The sequence below is a fragment of the Anarrhichthys ocellatus genome, unplaced genomic scaffold (assembly GCF_004355925.1).
Source record: "Anarrhichthys ocellatus isolate YVR2014 unplaced genomic scaffold, GSC_Weel_1.0 scaffold1, whole genome shotgun sequence".
In the NCBI taxonomy this organism is placed as follows: Eukaryota; Metazoa; Chordata; class Actinopteri; order Perciformes; family Anarhichadidae; genus Anarrhichthys; species Anarrhichthys ocellatus.
In genome coordinates this window covers 17,576,490-17,588,102 of record NW_022280031.1, presented here as the reverse complement: position 1 = coordinate 17,588,102, position 11,613 = coordinate 17,576,490, and positions in this window count along the sequence as shown.

Below are 11,613 nucleotides of genomic sequence, written 5' to 3'. Positions count from 1 at the left end.
CTTCGCTCGTGTCTGTACCATCAGAATCGTCCTCACTGGTATACCGATTATAATCGTCTCCACTGTTGTACGGCTCAAAAAGCTCATCGGAGTCAGAATCAATCTCTGACTGAAGACTCTGAAAACGTAAATGAAATTACACTTCACACACGATGCGGACTATGAATTCAGAACATGTCAAGCACATGCATCAATGTTTCTCTACACGGTGAGTGTTGCTTACCGGCATGTTGTTGGTCCTCTTCTGCCGTGAGAGTGAGTCGTGTTCCTCTTCGTCGACGCTAACCTCAGAGTCAGAACTCAGAGTCCGAGTCTAGAGTCCAAAAGAAATGTAGAGAATTTGCATTTGCCCGGAGTACGAAAACAGGTTGAGATGGAAAAAGAAGACAAAGCTCAAAGAAGATATTTAACTATTATGTTTTCATTGGAAAAAGGTGTTGTGGTCCATCTGAGCCCTAAAGAATTTAAAGACATTTAAAGATATAATATCGGTGTGATAACAGAACATTTAAACAGCCTTTACTTCAGTGTCCTGGTGAGAAAGTAATTGCACGCTGGTCATGTTTAAATGATCAGAGAGTCACATCAATAGCTTTCATGGTTAATAATACTAACAATACGAAAGAAGGATTCAACGTTTTGAGTACTGTACATTAATCAGGTTCACACAAAGACAACCTCCAAAAAATGACATCACAAAACGAGATTGTGTTTTAACTTAACAGTTATATAAATATCTTACCAATTATTCAAACAGGAAAAGCTTCAAAACTAACGTATGACCACACGACTCTAACCCAGACATGCGTACCTTCATCTGATAGCATGATCTCTGAAGGTCCTCCTCTGTTGTTCTAGAGCTCTCAGGGATGGTGGTCTGAGGTCCAGCCTGTAGAAGGAGTTCAACGTCATATTTAATAAGCTGGTCAGCAATAAACAATAACTATGAGCTGATACAATAGACAAAAAGATGAATGTGTGTGGTTATCTAAAGACCCTTCTGGTCTGACATACACATGCATACAGTACCAGTAGATTTATCACATGTAATACATCTATGTTCACTACATGTACCATCTATAAAACTGACCAACCTTTTTCCTCCAGGGACAGTCCGTTCCCCTGTAGTCATACGTGATCTCTTCTCCGGCACTGATGTCCTTCAGAGCAAAGAGAAAGAGGCGTGGCGTTCCCTCCGTTACGACCTTCTTTATCTTGCAGTTTGGATGGTGGTGGTCATCGTTGACTAGTCTCCCAAGACTGCCATCTTCTTGCGCTGCATCAACACTTCAAAATGATAACAAATCAAGATTTGTAAACATAAATAGCCGGACTAACATGTGCAACTCAGGCTACATTACTGATGGTTATAGTTACTATATCAGACTGATTTAATATCACAAATGTAAATCGTAAAAGTGTAAATGTCCTTACCACCATGCTCTCTCTCTGCAGTAGAAATCAAACATGAAGACCGTACATCTACTGTGATATATCGATCTCCTCCTCTGGGATTCTTCAGAACTTATCAATCTCCCTCTGTACTCCACCACGAAGTCTCCTTTTAGGAAAGGAGCCTTGGCAAACACACCTCGACCTAGTACACACAAACACATAGACACACTTATACGTTTAACATCCCTAGAAGCTGCACGTAGGAACAGTTATTTTCATAACACATCAATTACTACATTAATAAAATGGTGAAAACCTCTAAAAAGTCAATTTAGTTTGGTTTGGCTAGTAAGAGTCTAATGAATACAAACACCCCCATACCTTTGTAAGAGTTGATGTATTTTATTTCCAGTTCTGCCGTCTTGTCGAGGGCCCTGACAGAATGATCTATCGCATCCCATACAGGAGGCTGTCTGAATCTCCTGTCAGCCATTGTTAGTCCTGTGATCACACACAAAGCAAAGTCAGATAAGATAATCATTTATTAGTCCCGCAACGGGGACATTTACACGATTACAGCAGCATAGTGGCTAGTGCAAACAAGAGACATAGTAAAACAAGATCAAAACAAGTATTATAAATAAGTAATACAACTGTAAAGAATTTTAAATAAGTAAACAAATACACAATAACTAAAACGTTATATATACAGACAGAACAATTGTTAATTAATCATTTTATACATTACAAATTATAACTGGTTTAATGCTCAATGCATCTGAGCATTAATAAGTGGTCAATCTATCTATTAAAAAGGGTATAATCAACGTACTGACTGGCAACCCAGTTTATTTACACAATAACCATAGTTTAAAAATGGTGGACTCGCTCGGCCACGTGCTTAATAAAATGGCCGTAGTCCGTCTGCCTCCCACTTTTACTTTTCACCATTGCACAAACCTCACCAACATGCTCGTTGTTTTAAACAGATAAATCCTCCCTCGAGTCACATTCTTCAAACTGTTGTTTTGTGTTTTATTGAGTTAAATAAATATAAAAACGATTTGTTAAACCAGGAAGTTGCTGCTACACAACCAGACCAGCCGACTGGCCGCTAGCTCAGTGAGCTAACGCGACCTAGCATAACATAAATAAATCGTAGTGTATTGTAGTAACTACTCACCTTTTTATAACACCAGTCTTGTTGCCGTTTGCAGAGACCATGACGCAGACGTCGAGTGCTTCTTTTACAATGAACTGTTTTACTTTCGCCGTCTGTTGAGTCAAGGAGCGCTTGTTTAGGAGAGTGGGCACATCCTGTATGGGTACAGCACTGGCACTCTGTAAAAGGTCTTATCTGCTGGTACAAGATGGTAAAGTAAAAGAGGGACAATATGTCAGCGTCTCAGCTTTGTCACCATTTCAGTTGATTTTGATGGACAGTCAGGCCTGTGGCCAGAGACAAATGTTTAACTGAAGAACAGCAGCAGCCGTGTGGGTTGTGAAGACATTTTTTTTCAACTTCCTGCTTTCCAGATTAGTAGCTTCCATCTATTGTTAAATGCTTATTTAATCCGTCTGTATCGTCATCTGTCTCTGCTTCTTCTTTTCTTTCTCTCGGTCTACGATGACTCTGTGACACTCTTTCTTTGCCTCGACTCCCTCAGATGCTTCAATAAAGGAAGTATACAAAGTCAAATGCTAGCTAAATATGTCACAGTAACTTGTTATAAATGTGTTAAATTTGTATGGTTTTGCTCTAGGCCAAACCGTAGTACAGCTGGGATTGCCTGTCTGCACACGGAGATGTCTGAGAAGGCGGCTAGCAGCTAACGGTGCTAACAGCTAACGGTGCTAACAGCGTCAGAAACAGCAGCAACGGCAACAATGCTGATACGCTGCCCTTGAATGGTGGAGACTGAACTGAAACAGGGCCAGTAATCACCACAGTGACACATGTTGGAGAAGACGGGTCAAAGGTGGATGAAGCTTCAGTGATTCCATTAGTGAGGGCATCAGGTGGTCCATGGGTTTGGGGTGTTGGTTGTGTTTGGACATAGTTTGTGAAGTAGTAACCTTAACCCGGTTTCAGCATTGTAGCCTATACAACATGTTTTATTTTTATTTGCTGATTCTACTAAATCATTTTATTTATTTATTTTATTTCTTAGTTTATTTTTATCGTATCGACCGTCTCACTGAGCTTTCTGTTATTGTTGTTATTGTCTTGCTTTTACTGCTTTGTCTGTCAAAGCACTTTGTAAACTCTGTTTTTAAAGGTGCTATAAATAAAGTTATTATTAGTATTATCAACAGACTAGCTTACAGAAGGATGTTCAAATGCAGAAGTAATTTAACTAGAATGACTAATTTGTTCAGAAAGAGGTGAAAAGTGACTCGGGGTTTGTATTTGAGACTTTTCAGGAAACACCCTGATGTGCGACAGGGCACAGATTTAACAAAAAAGCATTTGTCAGCAGTCTGACCACAGCCGGGCAGACACTTATTATATTTAAAGGGTATTGAATGAAGAACTTTGTGAAATGATTTAGATTTGTTTGGTTTTGGAAAAGCCTGAACTTCCCTCCTCGGAGCTGACTCACTGCACTGACTCGTCTGCTGCCTTCAGTTCCTCCAAAAAACAAAACAACAAATGAACCGGAGGAATTCAAGAGTCAGGGGTGACTCTCAATTCCTCATCTGTAAATATAAATCAGCTCGCGGTGACATTATGAAGTGAAGCTCAGACTCAGCGGTTTACAGTAAAGAAGTATTTCATAAGTAAACCAGGGACTGTAAACAAAAAAGTCACATGACTGAGAAGGCAGCTGATTACCTGGACAGCTACTGGAGAAAGCTTCCACCATTGTTGAACTCAACTGAAGACGGTGTTGCAGAAGTCTGTACTATAATAAAACAAAAATACTGTATAAACAGTGACACGATGTCAGACTACAACACTACACAGCAGCCAGCTTTGACTCAAACAGCTGCACAGAAATCAAAGAAAGAGGGAAGCGAAGAGAAAGAAACAGTGTTAGTGGAAAGACAATTAGAATCCTTCTTACATAAATTCAACACATCCCTGTGACGATGACAATGACCACTACTAGTGGGTGGATTGGTCCAACAAACACGGGATTTTCAGCCATGAGACTGATGTTTGTGGTGGAAAAAAAATCTTTTTGACCTCCCAGTGAGAAATAATCACGATGGAACTTCTTAAAGTATTAAAAACATATTTAATGAACAGACACTTCAATCAAAATTCAGCTGAATGGATAGAGCTCTTTCCCCACGAATGGTTCGGAGGTCTAACCCCAATGAAAAACAAAACAGAGTATATATGCGCGTTATCTCGTCTCCTCTCCCTTCACCCTCCCCCTCGCAGATGTTGTTGGCCGCTGCACCCACCAAGGCCAGGTTCCCAGCCTTTTCGTGGGAAGAGGGTTAGGGTGGTATAGGCAGGTTTAAGCAATACAAGTTATAAAGTTTTGCTGTGGTTTTGTTGCCTAAACCCAAACATTAGTTTAAAAATAAGTTGTCCTAAGCGACACAAAAAAACCCAGATGGTTTGTGATTTCGTGAATGTTTCACAAACGACCCTGAGACTGTGCCGAATATTCAGCCGTACTTATTCGTGCCAGAGTATACGGCCGAAGATGTGCAGCGGAGAGAGGCCGAGGCTGTGGCTGCATTAGCCGTGCAAGAGGATGTGGCCAATGTAGACCCTCCGAGCTTCAGAAGCTTGCGTGCAATGCATCCTGGTACATGTAGGCACTGCCATTACGGATAACATCTACATTTAAAGTGGGGGATTTTCCACTTAAAGATGGCAACCAATCTGGTCTTTGGGTCCACCGATTGAGAGTGAAATATTTCAACAGTAGTTGGACTGGATTTGGATGAGTTCAGACATTCATGGTCCCCAAAGGATAAATACTCAATGACTTTTCAGGCAGCGCCACCAACAGGTCAAAATCTATCAGCCCAAGCTGTTCTTGAGGCCTAATGCTATCATAGCATCTATCAAGTTTTCTGGTGTGTAAAGAGCATTAGCACTTCTCTATTGCTAACAGCGTAACACACCAATGCACATTTTCAATTTGCGGGAGGTAAGTCAGATCATTTCTTCTGTTAAAGTCTAAAAAAATGCTCACAACTGCATTAACTTGCTATAAAGATACTTGACTGCCTGGAAGGAAACCAATCTCAGGACTTATTTATGTTTATAACACTTTGCCAAACCACCACCATGGTCCATTAAGTTTGAAACATTTCTACTGAATCATCCGCTGTGACTCTATGAGCGTACAAAGCAACAACCTCAGTGTGAGTCACTGTGGATCAGAAGCAACAAAAAAAATGATGGTGGATTATTTTTATTTTTTTGGTTCAGACGGCACAATGAGTCAAACCCAGCCGCCCGTTCTCTGAGGGAAGTACCTTCATTTCTAAAACTGTCTGCATCTGGTAGGCAGAGGAAATCAGTACAGGAAGTGAACCGCTGGATCACCGCTGGTCACGAGTGTCTGAATAATCTTGGGATCAATTATGTTAACTTGTGGTTCCCAAACATTTCCAACAACTCAATGGATGCGTCTTGTTTATTGTTAATTAACACATGTAGAATTGGAAATCATTGTGGTTTTAGTTGCTATGACTGAAGTCATATGGAGAGAGATATATTAGTGATTCCCTCGCTAACGTTTAGAATAAATGTAAACAAGACTTGCTCTTTTGACAGAGCGAGAATAGCATTTCTTTGCTTTGTGCTAAGCTAAGCTGAAGACATCTTAGACCTCTGTGCTGAATGCACAGAGAAGAAACATATTTATAGAGCTAACAAAGGGCTATATAGGTAAACACTGTATTGTTTGCTGTAATTTGTACTGTTAGCAACGTTAGCTATGAGCCACCTGCTCAGATGTCGCCATGTTGAGAGCCTTTGAGAGGCAATCAGACTGCTCCTAATCTGGTATATGTTGCACTTTTAGGGAGAAACTGCAACATAATTTTTTGCACCGGGCACATAATCCCAAATATTGTGTTGGTGTTTTGTGTTAGAGCAGACATTTATTTTCCAATGATACACATATTGTGTTCAAAAGCCACTTTTGCTGCTCTAAACTAGCTTTTATGCATCTTCCTCAAATTTGAGTTGTGGCTGTTCCATAACTTTCAACCAATACATGTTGGTGGAAACGCTTTACTTTGGTTGTCTCGTAATTTTAAAGTATGTTCTCAGTTTTAGTTCATCTGTAGGTTGGTTAGAGTGTAAAAAGTCACATAAAATAAACAGTATTACATGGAGCACGGTCTCCGAATACTTCTTTAACACTGCATTCTGGGAATTTCTTTGAAAGCTAAACCTCCAGCACACTGGAATGATTTTCTTACTGGGGTCAGACGAGAAAACCTCCCTGTAAGCACAACTTGTTTTCCCCTCCCCTTACAATACAACTATTGTTCAATAACATCTAAATCACTACATTTAAATCTGTAGTTAGAATCTGCTTCACATTGAAATATCATCATTTAAATTCCAGAGAAACAACCGTTATCTGCGTCCTGGACGTCCAGAAAATGTCCACTTTTAAACCAATCGGAGGCCACTTTTAAACTTTTTGTTTTTGTCTAGACGTCTTTGAAGCTTCAAATCACCAAATTGGTGGTTATTTTTGGGCAGTTCACCACCTACTACAAGATGTACCAGTGAGGGACACACCCAGAGTTTAGACAGAAGATAGAAGAGAAGATGAGGAGAAACTAACTGCTGGCAGACGAGGAGGGAGATAAAGACGTATTTTATATCTGAGTAATGAACCCAGTCACTGTTTAACTTTCATTCTGATTCACAAACCAACACATCTGGTCAACAGAACCACTGACTACGCCTTTTCCTTTTGTCACATATAGCCAGTGTGTGTGTGTGTGTGTGTGTGTGTGTGTGTGTGTGTGAGTGTGGGTGAGGGGGTCCACTGTGTGTGTAGATCCCAAAGCTAACATCCGTAGCTGGTAGATCCCAGCTGATAGAGCAGCGGCTCGCACTGATGGCATCATAATCCAGAGACAGGAAGTAGGTGGATAAGTGTGTGAATACATTGCCAACACACACGCACACACGCGCACACATAGCTGACATAGAGGGGCCCATTAAACCTCAGGGGGTCATAGGTTTGAATGGGCCGATCCAAGTATGACTTACAATACTTACAAGTTACAGTAAGTGGAGATGGTGATGTTATGTTGGCCACACCAGAACGGAAAATAACTTTCATTTAAGATGTAGACCAACCTCCCTGTGAGTCGGCTAATGAAGACAGATGGGGCACAAAGGCATCAGGGGAAAGTCTGAGGGTCAGTGCGCTCAGAAGCTGGAGTTGTTCCACGGTAACGTTGGATCTTATCTCATTTGTTTATGCACTTGTTCCAGTAAGTACGCCTGGGGGATGCTCCCAGTACGGGGAAATTACTTCAGTCTAACCAAACGATGGCAAAAAAATGAAAACAAATGCATATTTTTCAGCATCATAACTCAGTAGTTTATGTATTAAGAATGTTTACAGGATATTAGAGACTATTGGGAATGACTTTTTTTACGAAATATCTGATGTGTGTTTATGTTCTCGTTGAATGTTGCACAACTTTCTGTGTAGTCGTCCAAGCAGCAAATGAGAACATTGCAGCATTGGGAGTTAGTATTTGGCAAATTGAGAATGGGAGGACACAGTGTGCTCAGTTTTCATTTGGGACATCAGCGATCTCACTGTTCAACTGTTCAAATGACAGAATAATCTCAAATTATAATGTTCAAACAACTAGCTTTTCCCCCTGATCTGTCAACATAACACCTGTGTTCAACAGCAACACCTGTCATAGAGCACATATGATGTGTTAGAGATGCGAAGTCCCTCCCCTTGTGGTTGACCACCACAGGACCTTATTTTGGACACAGTAGTTGGTCCTCTGCATGTGTGAATCTGTCTTTTTATTGAAACAGTTCTGCAACTAGATTAGATCGATTCGGTGTGAACCATATGCAGGCAAAAACTTAAGTGTGTGTTCATAAATGTGCTTTGTTTTGCTGCCATGTGGGCTAATAACAGCACGCCAGCTAGCTTCTGGTTCCTGTAATCACACGAGGAACTTCGCTCTGGTGTCGATCAACAACACCATCAGCTCCTATAAACGTAACGTGCCAAAGATCAGAAGAAATCACACTTAAACTTCACTTTTACAAGCAAACCGTTTTCTTCCATCATTGAGTCTGAAGCCTGCAGACAGAAAACTGGCAGAGAAGTTTGTTTTTTCAAACCATCTCACTTCAAACAGCTGACCGCGACACACGACTGCCATTAACACAACCACCAAACACCCTGACACACACACACACACACACACACACAGAAACTGAGTCTGACCCTCATCAGTCTGCGGTGTAACTGCAATTGTGTACTTGTGAGGTCCAGATGTTTTCAAGAATTTCAGCAGAACATTTCAGATTTCTCATGTTTAGCTACGGTTACAGTAAAAATCTGTGTCTGTGTGGCGTCCCAGCCAAAGTGTGTGCGGTAGTGTGTGTGTGTGTGTGTGTGTGTGTGTGTGTGTGTGTGGGATTAAAAGGGGGGTTCCTGTTATGATACTGTCTTCCCAGTTCTGTTGCCATCCAGTTGTGTAATTCCCACCCAAACAAATAATAAATCAGAAGAGAGTTTCTGTGGAAACACATTTACATTATGTGATAGTCTACCTCTGCATGTTGAACTAAAGCCAGAATAAGTCAGAACCTCAATACTTTATTTTTGGGTACTGACTGAAAAGTGCTGAAAGCTGCTATTGAATGTCCTCCTTTGATCACATAGTTCCTGTTTCCAGTAAAACGTGACATTTTGTTCAGATGTTTATATTTAAACATTTGAGAACTTTTATGCAGAAGATATAAAAGAAGTTTGGCATCAAGAAATTGTTATTTTTGGTGTTGGATGTTGAAGTTCATGCATCGCGTTGGCACCAGCATGTAAAGCCAGACTCCACCACGTGATCTGGATCTTGATCTGTGGTTCCCAACCGTCTCGGCTTGAGGCCCTTCAACCAACGGCTTGAGATTTGGGGAAACACGTTTTGTTGCTGGTTGTGAGATGAGAGGCTCGATACCACCCTCATGTGTGTGTGCGATTAACATGCAGCATGGTTAGCTTAGCATAAAGACTGGAAAAAGCTAACCTGGGTCTGTCCAAAAGTAACAACATACCAGAACCTCTGAAGCTCAGAAGTGGAGCGTGTGAGAGGAAATGAGGTCCGTCTCTTTCATGCACCTGCAGCTGCTCATCGTCCTGATTGTCTTGCATGTAATCAGGTGGGCGGACATCTAACATTAGTGAAACTGTGAGCACCTGAGACCTGCTGATCAGACTCCATCAGGGCTTCTGCCTCCTCAGCTAACGAGGCTCTCTCCGTGTGCTGTGGTTTGGTTTCTTCATCATTTTGCACCCCATTCCTCATAAACCAGCTTCACTCATGACCACATCCCATCTCTTCTGTGCAACTTAATTTGATTTGTTCATAAAGTACTTATAATAGGATGTTTTGTTCTCGTCTGTTAAATTATCTGCAACTATCAAGACAACATGTAATAGTGAGATAAATGTGCTACGCTGCATAATGACAGATGTCACAAAATGTAAGTATGAGCTTCAAGGATTTTCAAACTTTAGGAATTTCACCTTGAGACATTATGCTTCAAACGATATACAAAGCAAACCTCAACTCAAAGTCTTCACTTGAACCATGAGCCAAAGTCTAAACCTTGCACCCTCTAAATAAACCTCAATCCTAAACGTCAAATTAAATCTCAACCCTTGCTCTGTAGACCGAACGCATTTACAACCAAAAACCCTGGAAATAAACACAGAAGCCTCTAACCCCAACTCCAAACTGCACACCTTCAATCATCACCAAAAACCCATCAACCCGACACTCCAAGTCCAAAAAATAGATCCTTAAAACCCGACCAAACTACAAATTGAACCTAAACAACACACAACAAATACAGAAACTCTTCTTCTTCTGCTTCTATATATTTTGAGTTTTTTCTCGCCTCATGTTCTCCCGTAGTTCTCCACCTCCTCCCAGAGCCGGCCCTGATGCTGCTCAGCTTCCTGTCTTTGAGATTAAACTCAATCAAGTTACACAAGATTGTATTTCTCATAATTATGTTGTAGGTTACTTCCAACCTTCCACAATGAATTTAAGGTGGGAGTAAATTACTTTATCTCTAGCTAGTTATCAAATTAGCGAATGTTCCGATCGCCTGAAGTAAGCTAGTAGCACTCTGCTCCAAGTTCGAACGGTTCGTATGACGTCTTACGAAAGAGCGACTCCTCATTTTTCGTGTTTTCCTACGAATTCAAACTAAACTCCTTCACAGGAAACTACTCAGTCAGGTTGAGGAACAGCCAATCGTGTCTCTGATGGTCCGGTTTACTGATGTAGGTCATACAGAGGCACCAGTATTAAACGGATATTGTTTCATAACCAGTTAAAAAGTTCCTCACGGTAACTTTAAGTAGAAGATGTCGGTACTGCCTCCGCAACTATGTGAATGTGTGAAGCAAACCTCAGCGAGTCAGTGTCAGATAAACCTGATGGGGTCTTTCTGCTCCTGTGAGGACTTTAAATGTACATGTGATGGATTTTAATATGATTCAGAGCCCAACGCACCACGCAGATAATTATGTTTCCAGTATCAAATTATTCTCCGAGGACTGTAACGCTGGACTGCTCAGCCTTGTGTGGCCCTGACACACACATACACACACACATACACACACACACACAGACACACAGGAAGTTACTCAAGCCGGCTGTAATTTTATTCAGATGTTCTGTGTGTGTGTGTGTGTGTGTGTGTGTGTGTGTTTGGGGTACCATGGTGTGAATAGTAAGAACTAGGACAGTTTGAGGAACGCGGTCGCCATCTAGTGGCGACAGATGTAACTGCAGGACATTTCAATGACAGAAGAAGGGATTTGTATGAAGGAGAAACTTTGATTACAGCAGGAAATAACAATTAGATCAAATATAATATTTAAGAAAAGCAAGTTATCGCATTTAATAGATTCCCAATTAGTTTGATTTGAAAAGATTCAGATGTTTCCAGAGATGTCCGAGGTCAGCCATGAGCCACACATGACTTCTGAAGTTCATTATCTTTAT